General features: G+C 33.1%; 1 long non-coding RNA gene across 1 annotated transcript; it reads left to right on the forward strand.

Annotated features, from left to right (window-relative positions):
• The first annotated feature begins 417 nt into the window (after positions 1-417).
• On the forward strand, positions 418-7,187 carry si:dkey-115f9.3. The gene is made up of 4 exons (XR_223449.6): positions 418-451; positions 3,192-3,292; positions 3,608-3,662; positions 3,824-7,187. It is a non-coding gene; the product is annotated as a si:dkey-115f9.3 (long non-coding RNA).
• The last annotated feature ends 12,243 nt before the right edge of the window (positions 7,188-19,430 follow it).

Here is a 19,430-nt window from a genome sequence, read left to right on the forward strand (position 1 = left end):
TGTCGGACTACATCAAATGTTGTTTATTAACACTAAAACACTGTCACTGAGCTGTCATCTTCAGTTTATGTGTTTAAAACTGTACACTCGTGCTGCTGCTGCTGCACCAAAACAAACGTCACACTGTCAACATCCTGAAGCTGTGATTCAGAGTGAACGAGAAACCACATGCGCCACCTGGTGGAGCGGATGGAGAACTGCACTACAGTGTCTAACAGGACGAGTTACAGTGTTAAAGTCTTGTTAATTTAAGCCTGATAGGTCGTTTAAATTCCAGATATTTCAACTAATTTAAAACGTTGAACAACACACCCAGAACAAAATAATGAATTCACTAGGTTAAATAGCTCAATGTCATGTGCCAAATATGTCAAGCTGTGGTCGTCAGCGCCCTCTTGTGGATGATGAGTTACTGTTGTTCAGATCATGAACTCGAGGTGTTCAGTCGCAGGTAAGAGGGCTGAGAAATGAATAAAACATTTAAAAGCCAATCAATCATTTATTGCAGCGTCTCAACATGTAAAGCAACGTGTGTTTTTAGCAGTTTGGGTAAATTTATTTTAAACGATACAGTAAAACAGATCAAACGTGTTCAACTCAAATGTGCTCGGTGTGTAAACAGTCAAAACTCCAACGATATTTGTTCATGTGCAAGTTTTATGTCGATGTATGTTTTTGTTTACTTATTTGCAGTGATATTCATAATGCTTGGGCACAGTTAAAACCACAGTTTCACACTGTTGTGTCAGTGTTTGCAGATTTAAGTGCATTTAGAGTACATTTAGTCTACAGATTCAGACACAGAAATGCATGAGATCAGATCAGTGTTTCAGCTCCGCCTGGTGGACAGTAAGTGTATCTGTATTAATGTCCAACACTAGTTAGTGGAAGCATTTTTCTGTCATTAGTTTGTTGAAGCTGGATGCACTTTCATAACCTGATTAATATAATTTCATGGTGAATATACCTTAATTCTGCTGGGACGGTTATAAAGAAATTATAAAGGGTTATTTAGCAAACAGGTAACGAACTAATCTTAACAGTCTGATTAATTGTATAGTTTGTCCTAGATTGTGGAAATTTGATGCTTTCACTAATTAAAACAATAATTCACTTTTTTCAAATATTTTTTTCACACAGTTGTAAAAAAAGTAATTAACTTTTTCCAAATCTCTTTTTTACAGATTTATAATTCACAATGTACATTTTACCCCTCAGAATTGCAGGTTTGCATCACGCAAATTTGAGATTGCGAGCTCACAAATCTATCAAAAAGACAATAACACTCTTAATTCTGAAGGGAAAAATAAAATGTACATGCTTTTTTGTTCACTGAGTACAGCATTAATGCAATCATGTATTTGGAATTCAATTCAATAATGCAACATTTGTTAAATAACCTCATGTTTCCCTCTTTTTTATTGCATGATTACAACTTCTGTTGGAATGGATCAGTAACTGTTTTAGCAATCCAGTCCTGGGGACCAACAGAGCTCCATATTTTACATGTGAAGAACAGAGCTTTCCAAAACTTTCAATCAATCGTCTTGAATTGAATTGAATTGAGCTGAATACTCTACAACCCTCAAGCTCTGACACCCACTGGTTAAAATGTTGTAAATGAAAATAAGAACAGTCAAAACTAGACTAATAGGATCAACTTTTCTTGTTGCGAATAATTGATGAAGCTTTTATCACTGTATATATTTGAAAACTATGCAAATATGTCCACTATTATTGACACATTTAAATGACACTGCAACAAATGTTTTTTTCTCTTAGGGGTTTTGTTTAGACCAGTCTAAATATCTATAAAATCTTAAATCAAGACTGGTTTCTAAGCATGTAATAAACAGTGTTTAGTTTTGGGAAATAAGATGTCTAAATTAAGTCAGTGCCAGTAGAGCAAGTAAAATAATCTTGTTTTTGATTTAAAATAAGATTATTTTACTCAACCCACTGGCAAATTATTTAATATACCTTATTTTATGTTTGCAAAGAAAGTGCTTCTTGAAAGAATTGTTATTTACTTGGACTAGAAATAAGACAAAGCTTTTTTGTGCAGTGTAAAAGATTAGTGCTTTTATTGAGTAGAAATTTATAGTTTAACTTCATGAGAACTTCATGAGCACCGTATCAGCATATTCAGATTCTGTCTGAAGCATCACATGACACTAACTGGGTTTCCATCACTCTGCATTATAGCACACTTTGAAGCATCTCATGAGCAATGAGTGATGTAAATGCCACATTTAGAATAAAAATTACTTCTTTAAATAACAAAGTCTGTTTTTACTTTAATTTTGCGCTGGTTTTGGACTAAATTGTGTTAATGTGAATAATGGGAGATGGAAATGCATTTGGCATGTGACCAATCAGATGTCTCCACTAAGCTTGCTTTGTTTACTTTTTTTAGGTTACCAACACTACAGTCAGCATATCTAACAACCTGATGGAAATGTACCCAATACGTAATTGTGATTTTTCTTTTCTTTTTTGTGCTAACACTTAAATAAATAATAATAATACAAACAAAATAAAAAAGTCGCTTTAGGATGGAAACCCAGCTACTGAAGAATGAAGAAATGATGGTTAAAATTCAGCTTTGTAATCATACCAGTACAAAATGATTCATTGGATTTACTCAATTTTTTTAAGGTAAGTGTTTGCAAACAATTTATATGGGCTGAATTTAAACACATTTAATTTAGTAATGTTCAATTAAATCTGTTTAAATTCAGCCCAAATAAATTCTTTGCAAACACTTACCTTAAAAAAATTGCAAGTCCAATTAATCATTTTGGTCTGTGTAGGAATATTCTGCTTAAAATAAAATGGGTTTGCCAGAGTCCTGCAGAGTTTAGTTACTATTGCTTTAACAAACACGTCTGAATGAAAAAATGTTGAAATTGATGAAGGAATTTTGATGTTTTGGTTTACAAACATTATTTGAAACATTAAAGTAGATGCTCTGCTTTCACTGGATATATGTTATATGTATAATAATAAACCACTTTTGTAGATGTAATTTGATATCGACAGTAAAATGGGACGTCTCGTTTTTGGCATAAATAAACAATTATCTTTTTCTTGGACATTTTGTGTGTGTGGTGGATCCATAAGGAAATGAATGCTGAAAATGATAATTATCATGACAGTTATTAATTCCTGCTATGGTTTATCTTTCTCAGATATGGAAAAGACAGGTGTGGCTTCCTGGTTTCCCTTGTGATGAAATAATAGAGAGGACGGGGAGGGTGAAGGGATGACAGGAACTGTCTAAATGACTAAGGTAAGTGTCTATTTATTTATTTATTCATTCATTCATTTATTTATTTATTTAAGCATCTAGTGCTATTAGCTTTACCGAAGTCTTTCCATTTTTTTTTATGTGACTCATGAACAATTGTTACGAAGTTCACTTTTAAAGCACACTTGGGGAGCATAAAATGGGCCGCACACTCACACACTAATCTGGCATCTTTATGCTCTGGATTTGAGTCATTTTAGATCATTAGATCATCATCAGATTAGATCATTTATGAAAGATTAAAAGACAAAGATATTATTGCATATTTATACATGACATTGATTATATTTTCTGCAGATGCATTGCATACAAAAAGACCTGATGCAGCCCTAATAGTGACTCTTTTATGCAAGTATTTACCAGTCCTTTCTCCTTCATTTACACTGTTCTGTTGCATGTTTTAGACATTTTGCTTTGTGTCTCTGAATGCTCTGATTAGTTATCCCTAGAATGCCAGTGTTTTGTGATAACTTATTTTTTTTCATCTTTGACTTTTTCTATCTGTATTTGAAGGGCAGCTCATCCCCCAGAGACGACTTTCTCCCACAATGCCCTGACCCTGAGATCTATGTGTGGAATTCTCTGCTCATTTATCAGTGTGGGCCTGCTCCTCTCCCTGCGCACTCTCATTTTTTCACAGTCCCGATCCTGGTACTGTTGCACCCCAAACTACATCTGTGTAACTCTCAGACTTGCACACAACCGAGCATACCTACAGCTGTGGGAAAAGTTATGTGTTTTTCTCTCCAAATTCAAAATATAAACACTTAAGATAACAAAACATAACTAAATTAACATAAATATTTTAGTTAAAATAAGCTGTACTGTTTTACTTTTAAGTATTAACGTTTTTTTTATTGTTTTGTCACAAATTTCAGAACCCTGATGTCAATTTTCAAAACTCTACATACAAAACTCTAAACAGTCACTACTTTTAACGCAGACACTTCAGAGTTCAGTAAAGTATAGGATACAGGTTTTATTATGGTTTATACATAAGTGTTGAACAGTACAGACAGTGGATACACTGAACTACTTTTACTCATTCCATCATAATGTAGGTTTACTGTATTTTTTTTCTCACTGCACGTCCCCATATAGAAAGCTGATATATGGCATGATATATGACAACAAATGCAACTTACGATTGGATTCCGTACTGTATATTAGGCTTGCCACGTTAGACGGTGTTGACGGTGATACCGGTTTTAAGACGCAACAACGGTGACATCACTTTTTCACAGTGACACCGTCCCCACATTTGTTTTTTGTTTTTTAAGTATTTTTTTTTATTAAATGTTTATTTGAATTAAATGGGAAACATAATTCTAAATAATTTACTTAAGACGAGAGCATGCACTATAATTATTATCTGAATATAGCTACAAAGCATCATATTTCATTTATCACATGAAGAGAACGAGAGGAGTAGAATTTACAGAAAGAGGATGGCGGATGATTAAGAGTCAAAACGCAATGCAAAAGCGCCTGTTTGGCTATATTTTGGGTTCGAACCATATGCAAAAAGAGAACCTGAAGACATTAATGTGGCAATCTGCAAACTTTGCCTGACAAAGGTGGCAGCAGTTGGAGGAAACAACAAATTTATACACGCACTTTCAACACATCTACATATATGTTCAACTATTGGTGGGTCGCGGGTAGATAAAATCAATAGCCATAAATACGCAACACATACTCTCATTTTAAAAATCACGCGACCATCATCCCACAATGTTTAATAATAAATTATCTTTTTTTTTATTATTAAAACAAGAGTGATTTAGCAATGCCACGCCATTAATAAGCCAACTGTAGAAAAACAAAGCAACCATCGCGGCAACAGCCGTGAGCACTTTTTCCAAAGTTCAGCTGTTCTTTTTTGCACTTGATTATTATGCGTTTAATGTTTAAAAAAAATCAATAATGAATAGGCCGACAAGAGTGTAGGCTAACCTGTGTGTGCGCGTGCTTTTATCACTGAGGATGCTCTCTTCAAAAACTGAAAGCTGCTTCGTCTGTCTGGCAATATTTCTGCTTTTAATAAATGAAAAGTTAATTTAGATGAGCCTATATTAAAAATTGCAATAAAGTAACTGACGTACGGCCACTTCGAATCTGAGGTCTGATCTCATCTCTCTCTCGCTGTCATCCAGACACAGACGCCTAACGAGTCAAGTCACAAAACTGAGGCTGGTACCAACTGACAGGTAGAATAGCTGAAGCTTTTGCGAAATCTGTCAAAATACAGCACTGAAATTAACAGGCATAAATGTCTTTGAGCCAGAAAGACTATCTAGGATATCTGTCAAAACGCAATTGGAGCCAATGTTATGGAGGAGTTGTGTAGCCTATAAATTATATTATTTCAAATAAAATGAGAACCAAAATAAACAATTCATTGCATTTTTCGTTTATGCTCTATGTATCAACACTGTGTACGCACAAAAACTTTGTGTACTACTTCCTACTTGTCCTTCTCGTGATAAATCGTAGGCAAAATGGGTACGATTTATAAGGGTACTACAACATTTTGCACCTATACATCGCATTATTTCTTTTTTTAATCCACACAGTGCAATGTTCAGACCCAACTGTGTTAACCGCATCAGCTAAACTCTCCCAACTCTATTTTTTTCTTTTGTTGTTAATTCCGGAGGACAAACTTGCAAATAACACAGTTTTTCTCTGGTCTGCCTCCGAAAGCAGCACCTCCAATTCACATTCTGTTCAAAGTTTCTCTTCTTGCTTGCTTTTGCCATTGCTTTTTCGATGGGTTTCGCCAAAGTAGAGTCATTAGCATATTCATATTAGGCAGGGAGGGGTTTTGCGCTCATGCATGTTGTGCTCAGTTACACATTCATTCGGATGTACAAAGAATATGCGTGAGATTCGGCATATGCAGTGTTTCATACATCTGAATTTTTTCTGCGTACGCACAAAGCTGTAAATGTTTTTGTATGATTTCCACGCAAGACTTCGTACATGAGGGCCCAGAGCTGTAGACCCACAGTCTATGCAGTGTGTAAACTTACAGGGCGGTGTTGGTCAATAGTCATACTGCGCACCACATTATTTAACTCTAATATCTCTGAGGGAGATTATGTTACCCGATAGACAACATTAACTTGAGAGATTTTAAAAATAAAAGGCATTTAAAAAAAAAGGAACAACACGCAAATCGGAAACAAATAAAACTAAGAATAAAACATCTTGCGAGTAGCCTATATGCTGTGTAGTGTATTCCGCCACTGACAGTGTATAACGCCCTTATGCAGCGCCTGTCAACTGCCGCTTGTGAGAGAGGGCTCAAAGCTGGTATCGATATAACCGAAAGCAAGATCATATCGTTATAAATATTCCATAACAATACTTATCAAAATATTTATACATTCACATGTTTATTGAGATTGTGTGATCTGTATAGGCTGTCTGATCTTTACAGAAGCTGTAAACTGACACGCGTGTGGTGATGTTTAGCTCTGACGAAGCGCTTTTATTTAGCCTGTAGTCTTTAGATTTTTTACATAATGTTCCATTACTTAACATTTCTTTCATTTTTTATTTATAGTTTATATGTAAAACAAGTGCTAGCTTGTTTAGTTGTGATCATTATGCAAGGATCATATTTCACATTGGGTTTTTCTTCAATACCCTATAGATTCGTTAATAATGTAGGCTATTTTATAAACGGATTTTTCGTAAGGACTAAGCTATTATTATATAATACATTAGGCTAATTAATACATTAAGACATTGAAGTTAGGTAAGACAACAAGAGACAACCAAATATGTTCCTCCTATGTTGGCAAATGTAACCAAAAAGTATATCTTTGCGTGTGTGCAACAAGTGTGTAATAAAACGTAATAAAAGTTTTATGGTTGTTACTTGTTTGGTTTCAACTTCCACAGTTATTTCAGCCTGTAGCATTGTTGTGTTTTTTCCGGTATGTTAAAAAAAGTTTTGTGTTTAATAACAGTGATTTATTTTTTATTTTTTGTAGTTTCCTTGTCTTCCATTTAAACAATTGATGCCAAACTGGCAATTCCCGCAAAACTGAAAGTGAAAGTATAATACGCATGCATTTATAAGCTATTTAAAAGCAGAAAAAATAGGAACCCCCCACCCCACGGTGATACCGGTATTCCCGGTGTTGTCACATGTCGATTAACCGGTGGAGAAATTTCCTCATCGTCACAACCCTACTGTATATAAAATGTCATAGTCAATAATTTGTCAAAATAGTGCAAAAATCCCTGTTTACATTTTTTTTCAACCACATATGTAATATGTTTGTTGAGGTAAAATATATAAATATATGACATATTAGATAATATATTTACATAACATATATGTATATATTTGTAATTCTATTACACAGTTGAAAAAATGGCAATATTTTGACATGTACAGTATGACATTTTTTTATATAAGTAAAATTCATATGAACTATTATGTCACATATGTAATTTCTATATATTTATATATATCAGATTTCTATTTTGGGATCTGTGTTTCCATCAGTCTGGTCTGTGGATTTTGTCACAGGTTCTCCTCTACATCACAGTGTTTTTATTACTCAAAAATCTTGGAAAGAACCTTCAGTCAATGTGAATTCAGGCCTGACATTGATCTGCTTTGATTGGGCTTTCTTACAGTCCAGTAATGTCAAATCTGAAAACATTGTCTGTAAAAGTGGTACATGGAACAAAGAAACCATAAATATAGAATAAGGATGAATAAAGATAAAATCTATAAAGAATGTAGTCCAGTTTGGTCATTTTTTTATGGTAACTGATGTTATTTGATCTATCCTGAAACTTTCATCATCTAAACATGTAAAATTATCAACAGTTCCTAATCATCAAGAGTAATGCAACAGTTATTTTTCATTTTGAGTGCTTGTATCAGTTGATAATAACATCATGTTAAGTAAATGAATACGCATTTATTTCAAAGGTAATGTTTGAGTTGCATTTTGAAATGGGATCAATTTGATGTTTAATTGTATTATATTGAATAGGTGATCTCAGTTCAATGAACAAAACATCTTTGACTTGTGTGTATTGCATCCAAGCATTTAAAAAAAGAGTTAAGAGTTTTGCAAAAACGTACAGTTTTGACAATGGCTGTGAATTTTGTGACTAGAGTTTTGAAAATTTACACGAGTTCTGAAATTTGTAGCAAAACGATTGTAAAAAACTGTAAGTACTCAAGTACTTTCACCCTGATATGTTTTTGAGTACTTTTACACTGTTTTTTCTGCTCCTTATAGTAGTAGTATTCATTTGTTCTTTTTTAATGATCAATAATAATGTAATTTGTATTTTTTGTTTAACATTTATTTGCTTCATTACTTATTATCACATTTATGTATTCATCATAAATAATATTTTAGAATCAAGTCATTGACCAATAACTTGTAATTTTTTTTACGTTTTTCTCCAAACATTTCAACGGATCTGCAGCATATTGTGAACCCCTGATTATTAAATTGTGCATGAAAAATCACCATCAATAAATATAATCTATTAATTTTTTTTTTAACAAGAACCAGCATGTACAGTTTTCTTATACAATACAATCACTTTACATTTCTTAACAAGAATGAAATAAGTGGGAAAAAAGTAAAGGAGAAGAGAAAGAAAAAAAATAGGGGGGAGGGTACATAATTATCAAATAACATACAAATATATTTCTCACATTTTCTCATTTCAGTTATTAACAAGAGTTATTATTGCACTTTTTTTTACAAGAAATGCAAATATACAAACATTTTTATGTAAAAATGTTAAAGGAGGAGCATATATTATTGTTTTAATTGCTTTTCTATTTTGAGACTTGGAAATCCCTTTTATATACATTTGAATCTCTTTTTCTAACACCATGAAGAGAGGTTTGCTTTTGGAAAACTTGGATTTATGTATGTGAAATTTGCATAATAATAAAATAAAATTTATAATAAAACCAGCATCTTTTAAAGAGCGATCCTTAACATAAAATCCCAAAACCACATGTTTATAAGATAAGGAAAAGGTTTTCAAGATATTATGAGCAATAAAAGCTTCAACATAGATCCAAAATATTCGAGTATATTGGCAAGACCAAAATAAATGTGAAATAGTTCCATTAAAGCTTTCACAAAAACAGATGTCAATTTTAAATTTTTGTAGAAATAATTTTGTGGGATAAACTCTATGAAGTAATTTAAATGATATTTCTTTAGCCTTATTTGTGATTTAAAAAATGAGGTAATGAACAGTTTATGAATTAATTGTTTTATCGGTTATTAAGCATTTTTACTACTAATTAAAATGACAGGCACAGGCATGAGATCAGTTGATCAGCTCCCTCTTGTGGACAGCAATGTGTATGCAGCATTCATGTCTGATCGTGATTTTAACCTGAACACCTGAAGCAGCTGATTGAGCTCTACAGTACAGGTTTGATGTACATGATTGATGTGTTTTAATTCTGGTAAAGCTACTGATTTGCATAAACAGACTGTGCAAGGTTTTATTTGAAATGTGAATATTAATAAAGATCTTATTGACCCTCATGATTGTTTTGTACGTTTCTTGAAGATCTTAGCTGTGTGCACTTGATTGAACGCATGATAGATTTTGTGATGTTAATGAAATGACATATTTTATTAAACATTTGTTTGCAGTGTAAAATCTGTACTGGAGTTCTGGATTTCTCTCTGTAGTCAGAATAAACTGATCAAGCTGATATGAGCATTAATAAACAAATGGACTACTTCACTGTTTATAAGATTTGAAGACATAGAAACAATCACATCGCTTTTGTACTTTTAACAAGATTGAAACTTTTAATGTTTACATGTGAAACACATAAAGGCTTACAAACACATGATTGGATTGTGTTTCATACAAAAAAAAAAATAAAAATAAATTCTATAAATAATGTTTTAGCTAAATGAAATATAAATTACCCTGAAAAACACAACCGCTTCATCACAAAGTGATGATTGTCTGCTTATTCTGAACAAACATTCCATGAGTGTTTAAGCATTACCATTGAACAAAGATCTGAGGCTTGTAGTCACCACTTTGTATGCATAGTCAAGTTAGCTTAATGGTTAGTGAGTTGGACTAGTAACCCAAAGGTTGCTGGTTTGATTCCACGTCCTGACAGGTGCTGAAGGTGAGAGGGAGTAAGTGCTGAGCTGCCCCGGAGCAAGCCACTTCACTCTCACAGAGAGCAATTTCAAGTATGAATTAAAAAAAAAAAAACCTTAATTGAAAACACCTGCTGCAGCTGATTTCTGGGTTTTCTTGACATAATTCTTCAGCCTAAATCAAAAGCACAGGTTATCAGAAGCTCAGTGGTGCAGTGGATAGTCACTTACCTTAACATCAGAAAACTTTGGTTTTGAATCCCATATCCACAGCTTCTCTTCACCGGTTTTAAGAAGTAAAACTCACTAGTATATCCTACGCATGCAGCTTTTTTCATCTGTTTTACCAATAAAAACATACAAAAGGAAACTACAGAACATCTCAAGCTTAGTGGTGCACTGGCTAATCATTTGCCTATGAATCAGAAAGTTTAGGTTCGAATCTCAAAATCGCAGGTTTTCCTCACCTATTCTAACAGATAAAAAACTATGGAAGACCACATAACAAGACCATGAACGTCAAAATTGTTTTAGCACAGTGGATAATCATTTGCCGGTAAATCAGAAGGTTTTCGGTTCGAATCTCACAATGCAAGTTCTCTTCATCTGTTTTACCAATAAAAACATACAAAAGGAAGCTACACAACATCTCAAACTCAGTGGCGCACTGGATGATCGTTTCTCTATGCATTAGAAAGTTTTGGTTCAAATCCCACAAACGCAGGATTTCTTCACCTTTCCTCACACATAAAAGATATGCAAGTCAGCAAATCAAAACATTTAAAGCTCTTTGGCGCAGTGGATAATCATTTGCTTGTGAATCAGAAAGATTTTGGTTCGAACCCCACAAATGCAGGTTTTCATAATGTTTTCCTGATAAAAGTGTACAGAAAAACACCATGAGTTATTGTAAGCTTAGTGGTGCAGTGGATAATTGTTTGCCCATGACTCAGAAAGTTTTGGTTCGAATCCCACACGTGCAGGTGACCAATATATATTTGCCTTACTGATGTCTAGTATAAAAATATACAAGACCCAAATATAAAATACACTGCCACAAACTCTGTGGAGCAGTGAGTAATTGTTTGACTCCAAATCAGAAAACTTTGGTTCCAATCCCGTATCTGCATGAGCTTTTATATTAAATACGACTAAGCTATCCATAAAACCCTGGCCAAAGACAAGAGATAAAACAACAGTTTCAATTGCTCAGCTGGTAGAGCAAGAGGCTCAAAGACTAAAACTCTGCATCAGTAAGAGCTGGGTTCAAACCCCACAGAATCCATGCTCACTTTTGCTCTTTGCCTCACCTACAGGTGAACAGGTCAAATATAAGTTCCAGCACATCATTAGGTATGTGACTGTGGCTCAGTGGTAGAGCATTGCCTCAAGGGTTAAGAGGTCGCTGGTTCAATCCCAGCCAGATCACTGCGATATGTGTGAGTGTCGGTGTGAATGAAGGGGGAGGATGAAACGTTCCTCCCCTGACCTACGGGGCCATGTACAGCAGGGGTTATGCTACTTTTTACTAAAAAAAAAATTAGCTCTATAAAAATCCGGACCCCCGTCCCTTCTCTCCCCGTTTCGGTTACCATCACTTCCTTTCTAGAGGGGTTGACCCTCCAGAAAGGAAGTGATGGTAACCGATAGCACATAACACAAAAACGAGCGAGAGGTCTTACCTGTCCGCAGAAGACGTCCATCACGCCAGTAAACGTAGTCCAAACGTCCCGGAGCTCTGCTTCTGTTGACTGTACGGTCCAAACACATCCCTCAATCTCTAAAGGAAACAGAAATAAAGACACTGTCAAACAGCAGATCTAAACATCACACTCTGACAGATATTACAGTTAATAATTCAGAATTATACACATTTACAGCCTAAATATTGCCTGTGAAAGCTCTACAAACACAGCAGAACACCAGAGCTACACAAACTGACTAGTTGACACACATTATGTTTTGTTCTACTTTATAATGAGAGGCTGTTTAACTCAGATCCTTCACATATACAACAACAACTAAGTTACCAATTCATTTGCTCCTAAATGTCTGACAGTGACAGAGAGCAGCATGTAAACAAAGCTGTTTAACAAACAGGAGAGCTCTGCTTAAACATATCACTAAAGACACTTCAACATGTGCTAAACATGAACTTAACTGCGACTGAAGTACAAAGAATAAAGACTTAATGAGGAAATGCAGGAGAAATACTGTACAGTTACTTACAGGTGAGTCGCTTTTCACTGCATTTCTGTCCTTTATCTCAGCGTGTTGTGGTTCTTTTAGTTGTCGGACTGCATTAAATGTTGTTTATTAACACTAAAACACTGTCACTGAGCTGTCATCTTCAGTTTATGTGTTTAAAACTGTACACTCGTGCTGCTGCTGCTGCATCAAAACAAACGTCACACTGTCAACATCCTGAAGCTGTGATTCAGAGTGAACGAGAAACCACACGCGCCACCTGGTGGAGCGGATGAAAAATTGCACTACAGTGTCTAAGAGTACGAGTTACAGTGTTAAAGTCTTGTTAATTTAAGCCTGATAGGTCGTTTAAATTCCAGATATTTCAACTAAAAAAAAACGTTGAACAACACACCCAGAACAAAATAATGAATTCACTAGGTTAAATAGCTCAATGTCATGTGCCAAATATGTCAAGCTGTGGTCGTCAGCGCCCTCTTGTGGATGATGAGTTACTGTTGTTCAGATAATGAAATCGAGGTGTTCAGTCGCAGGTAAGAGGGCTGAGAAATGAATAAAACATTTGAAAGCAACTCGATGATTTATTGCAGCGTCTCGACATGTAAAGCAACGTGTGTTTTTAGCAGTTTGGGTAAATTTATTTTAAACGATACAGTAAAACAGATCAAACGTGTTCAACTCAAATGTGCTCGGTGTGTAAACAGTCAAAACTCCAACGATATTTGTTCATGTGCAAGTTTTATGTCGATGTATGTTTTTGTTTACTTATTTGCAGTAATATTCATAATGCTTGGGCACAGTTAAAACCACAGTTTCACACTGTTGTGTCAGTGTTTGCAGATTTTAAGTGCATTTAGAGTACATTTAGTCTACAGATTCAGACACAGAAATGCATGAGATCAGATCAGTGTTTCAGCTCCGCCTGGTTGACAGTAAGTGTATCTGTATTAATGTCCAACACTAGTTAGTGGAAGCATTTTTCTGTCATTAGTTTGTTGAAGCTGGATGCACTTTCATAACCTGATTAATATAATTTCATGGTGAATATACATTAATTGTAGTGGGAATGTTATAAAGAAATTATAAAGGGTTATTTATGTACCACAAGATCTATTTTTGTCAGTCAAACCAACATTTTTGCATTAATACTTTTTGGTCGAGAAGACAGGTAACGTGAACTGATCTTAAAAGTCTGATTATTTGTATAGTTTGCCTTAGATTATGGAAACATGCTGCTTCCACAGAATGAAAAACAAAAAAGTTATTAACTTTTTCCAAATCTCTTTTTTACAGATTTATAATTCACAATTTACATTTTTCTCCTCAGAATTGCAGGTTTGCATCAAACAATTTGACAAAAAGACATAATTATTATGTAAACTCCAAATTGTGATAAAGAAAAATCAGAATAATGACATGCAAACTCTTAATTCTGAAGGGAAAAATAAAATGTACATGCTTTTTTGTTCACTGAGTACAGCATTAATGCAACCATGCAGTTGGAATTCAAGTCAATAAAGCAACATTTGTTAAATAACCTCATGTTTCCCTCTTTTTTTATTGCATGATTACAACTTCTGTTGGAATGGATCTACAACAGTAACTGTTTTAGTAATCCAGTCCTGGGGACCTACAGAGCTCCATATTTTACATGTGAAGAGCAGAGCTTTCCAAAACTTTGAATCAATTGAACTCAACTGAACTGAACTGAATTGAATTGACCTGAATGTTCTACACACCTTAAGCTCTGACACCTACTGGTGAAAGTGTGGTAAATACAAATAAGAACACAGTCAAAACTTGACTACTGAAATAGCATCAGCATTTCTTGTTGCAATTTTAAAAATTACCTTAGCAGATATAATGACAAAACAATACTTGGTTGTATTGTTTTGCTGTGCATACACAATTTGAGTAAATAAATAATTAAAACAAATCAAATTGCTCAAGTACAATAGGTAACACTTCACAATAAAGTCTCTTTAGTAAGCATTAATTAATGGACTGAAATCAAAAGTGAAAATTACGATCATGTGAGAAATAGTCATAGTTATATGTTAAAGTAAAAAAAATAATAACTTAATTGCACCAGTTATTAACTCCATTAAATTAAGCAATGCTTTTATGAGTTGTTAGGCATCAACATAAACATTAACATCACCTAATCCTTCTGCTGCAAGTGTCAGTAGCTCTGTGGTGCAGTGGATAATCACTTGCATTAAAATCTGAAAGCTTTGGATTGAATCTCACACCTGAACGACTTTTGTGTTAAATAAGTCAAAGCTCTCCATAAATCCATGGCTAAAGCATTAAGCAATACAACTGACTGGCTTGCTCAGTTGATAGAGTGCTGGACTTTCATCAGGGAGACCAGAGTTTGAATCCCATGATTGGTTAGCTGTATGTTAAGTAAAACAAAACCATTCTCAGTGTGAGAGGTTTGGTGGGTAAATCCCTGGGTTCAAACCCCATACAAACTTTAATTGCTTGTTCACGCAGTTCAATGGTCAAATATTAGTTCCAGCACATCATTAGGTATGTGACTGTGGCTCAGTGGTAGAGCATTGCCTCAAGGGTTAAGAGGTTGCTGGTTCAATCCCAGCCAGATCACTGCGATATGTGTGAGTGTCGGTGTGAATGAAGGGGGAGGATGAAGAGCTCCTCCCCTGACTTTCGGGGCCATGTACAGCAGGGGTTATGCTGCTTTTTACTAAAAAATTTTTTTTAGCTCTATAAAAAATTGGACCCCCGTCCCTTCTCTCCCCGTTTCGGTTACTATCACTTCCTTTCTAGAGGGCATGGCCCTCCAGAAAGGAAGTGATGGTAACCGATAGCACAAAACACAAAAACGAGCATGAGGTCTTACCTGTCCGCAGCAAACGTCCGTCCACATGTCCAGACCTCTGCTTCTGTAGAGGAAACACATCAATGAAAACATTACTCCACACTGTAAATGTAAGAATTAAATAATTAAGAAACACCCCAGGTTCATTTATTGCCAAAATGTTTAAAGTATTTGAATAATTTATACATTAAAAACTCAAAGACAGTACATTAACAATCAAATGTTTGGAAACATAATGGGTGGGTTGCACCAAAAGGGTTAACTTAAAGGGACAGCGCACCAAAAACTAATAATGATGTCATCTTTTACTCATCCTCCACTTCTTCCAAAGTTCTTTGAGTTCCTTTACTCTGTTGCACATGAACTCTTGACTTCGTTAGTATTATTATTATTTTTTTACTATGGAAGTCAATGGTCACAAGTTTCCAGCTTTATTAAAAATATTTTCTTTCTTTTGTGCTCAATTTAAATTTGGAAACACTAGGGGGAGTATATAGTGAGTTCATTTTCAGTTTTGGGTGAACTTACTCTTCAAGCTAAGTTTAGAGCTACTAAAGAATTTGTTGGTAAGTTTACTTGCAAATAAATTTTCAACTCTGTTTAACAAGTCTATGATTAAAACATTAACCTGTGGTCAAAGCTTTTTTTTTTTTACAGTAACACTTTTTAATGTATTGCATATATATTTTGTAGATGTATGTTACCTAATTGTGGCCACTTTATACATGTTTTGTATTTTGTATAGTGTCATATTCTTTATATATCTCTTTAGCCCTCTTTCGAAATTTTAATTATTTAAAATAAATTCCAAGTATTTTGTTAGTTATAAAGTAAAATTAATTAGGCAAGTTGTTGGACAACAGGGGTTTGATATATAGCTAATAAGAAAAAAAACAATCGGAAAGGTGCTAATAATATTGACCCTAAAGATTGTAAAGGAAAAAACATTTATATATATATATATATATATATATATATATATATATATATATATATATATATATATATATATATATATATATATATATATATATATATATATATATATATTGTCTTCTTTTTTTTTGGTTGGAAAAAAACAGTTCTAAAAAAAACACACACACACACACACACAATTTTTCACAGTATGTCTGATAATATTTTATTATTTAAAAGAAAGTCTTATTTGTTTTATTTCAGCTAGAATAAAAGCAGCTATTTATTTTTTTTAAATAATTTTAAGGACAAAATTATTAGCCCCTTTAAGCTTTATTTGTTTTCAATGGTCTATAGAACCAACCATCATTTTACAATAACTCGCCTAATTACCCTTACCTGCCTAGTTAACATAATTAACTTAGATAAGCCTTTAAATGTCACTTTAAGCTGTATAGAAGTGTTTTGAAAAATATCTAGTCAAATATTATTTACTGTCATCATAGCAAAAATAAAATAAATCAGTTATTAGAAATGAGTTATTAAAACTATTATGGTTAGAAATGTTTTTTTTAAATCTTCTCTTCGTTAAACAGAAATTAGGGAAAAAATTAACAGGGGGACTAATAATTCAGGAGGTGCTTATAATTCTGACTCAAACTATACAGTTGAAGTCAGAATTATTAGCCCCCATTAGATTTTTTTTCTCTTTTTAAAATATTTCCCAAATGATGTTTAACAGAGCAAGGAAATTTTCACAGTGTGTCTGAAAATATTTTTTCTTCTGGAGAAAGTCTTATTTGTTTTATTTCGGCTAGAATAAAAGCCGTTTTTTATTTTTTTTAAAAACAATTTTTTTTCCGACTGTCTACAGAACAAACCATCGTTATGCAATAACTTGCCTAATTAACCTAACCTGCCTAGTTAACCTAATTTACCAAGTTAAGCCTTTAAATGTCACTTTAAGCTGTAGAAGTATCTTGAAATATATCTAGTAAAATATTATTTACTGTCATCATGACAAAGATAAAATAAACCAGTTATTAGAAATGAGTTATTAAAACTATGTGTTTAGAAATGTGTTGAAGAAATCTGTTCTTCATTAAACATAAATTGAGGAAAAAATAAACAGGGAGTCTAATAATTCATGGCGGCTAATAATTCTGACTTCAACTGTATACATATATACACACACACACACACACACACACACACACACACACACACACACACACACACACACACACACACACACACACACACACACACACACACACACACAGGGGGGCTAATAATTCATGAGGGCTAATAACTTCAACTGTGTGTTTATATAAATTAATTTATCATAAAAAATTTCAAGTGTTCATATATACATTTCAATGCTGGGTGGATGTTAAGAGGTTGTATTTACAACAGTTGATTTTGCTCTTCCTATCATTCATAAAATAAATTGTAAAATGATTTTAAATAGTTGCTTTTCGATTTGACAATAACATTCATTATTTAACAAAATTACAAATCTGAGTGAATTCTAATGAGTAACAATTCTATAATTAACCCAGGTTTAGAGTAAAATTCAGCCTAATATCAAGCTGATGTTTAGTTAATGTGCTTATTTTAAAACAAGCATTAAAGTTTATATTAGATAAACCTTGAAATAATATAGATTCGAGCTTAATTCCTAGGTGCAGCCCACCATTCACAGTCTCTTCAGCTGACAAAGGCTACAGTTATTCAATCAAAATGACTGAGTAGAATAATTTGCTCTGTGAATTTATTTAAAGATGCAATTCAAGTAATTCAGTCTTCAGTGTCACACAATGCTTCAGAAATCATTCTAATATGTTGATTTTCTACTTAAGAAATATTTCATTTCAATGTTATCTGTATGTTTTTCATAATAATTATCATTCCAAATCAGGTATAGAGTATATGGTGGACAGTATACAGTCCTCAGTAAAATGAGTGCACTCCTCACACATCTCTCTGTCAAATTAATATTTTCTATAGGATGATATACAATAATATATTTGTGTAGATTAGTGCGTATCAAAGCCAAAACTAGGGCTAATTTAACAAAATAACTTAAAATCAGTCAATAAACAGTATACCCAATTAATATGTTAGTAAAAATGATAAAACCAATTTTAATCAAGGGGAAAAATAAACCGAAACATAAAATAAAGTATTTTTTTTAACTTAAAATAAGTTTTGTTGATATTTTGTAAATTTTTTGGCAATACCTCATTTGTATTTAAATGTATTATCTTTCCTCTGCTGATGAGGTTCAGTGACCAAACTCTTTTTTTAATGGATATAACTATTTAATATAACCTTTGTTGTAAATGCAGCAGAATTTATTGGCTATATTCTCTGAGCAATGTATAAAAATATTCATTTTCAAAAGGAAGCATACTCATTTATGTGGTGCACTGTATATCAGCCTGCAGTTTTACAATATATAGTGTACACTGCACAGTATATTTCTGATGAATATTATTGGTTAAAACATTGATTTATATGTTGTGGAAACTGTGATATATATTGTGATATGTATCAATACATTTTTATGTATTACTTACATTTTTTTAAATTTATTGCTTATTATTTTAACTTAAATACTTAAGAATATGTAAATTAAATTATAAAAATATATACAATCTATAAATTATATAGTTAATTTAATTTTTTTATAAATCTAAAAATCTAAAAATAATATATAGAAAATAAATAAAATCATTTAAATTAAATTGTTATTTTAATTTTATTTAATTTAATATTTTAATGTTTTTTCATTAAATAGCCCTGAAAATTAAAAAATGTATCACAGTTTCAATAAAAATATGAATCAGAAAAAAGATCAAATATAATAAATATATTACGTTGAAAGTTGCAATGGCGGTTCATTCTGCTGTTGTGACCTCAGATTAATAAAGGGACTAAGCAGAAAAGGAAATGACTGAATAAATGAATGAATAAATGAAAATTCCAATAGTATCTGGTTACAAAA

Source organism: Danio rerio, chromosome 4 (genome assembly GCF_049306965.1).
Source record: "Danio rerio strain Tuebingen ecotype United States chromosome 4, GRCz12tu, whole genome shotgun sequence".
Taxonomy (NCBI): Eukaryota; Metazoa; Chordata; class Actinopteri; order Cypriniformes; family Danionidae; genus Danio; species Danio rerio.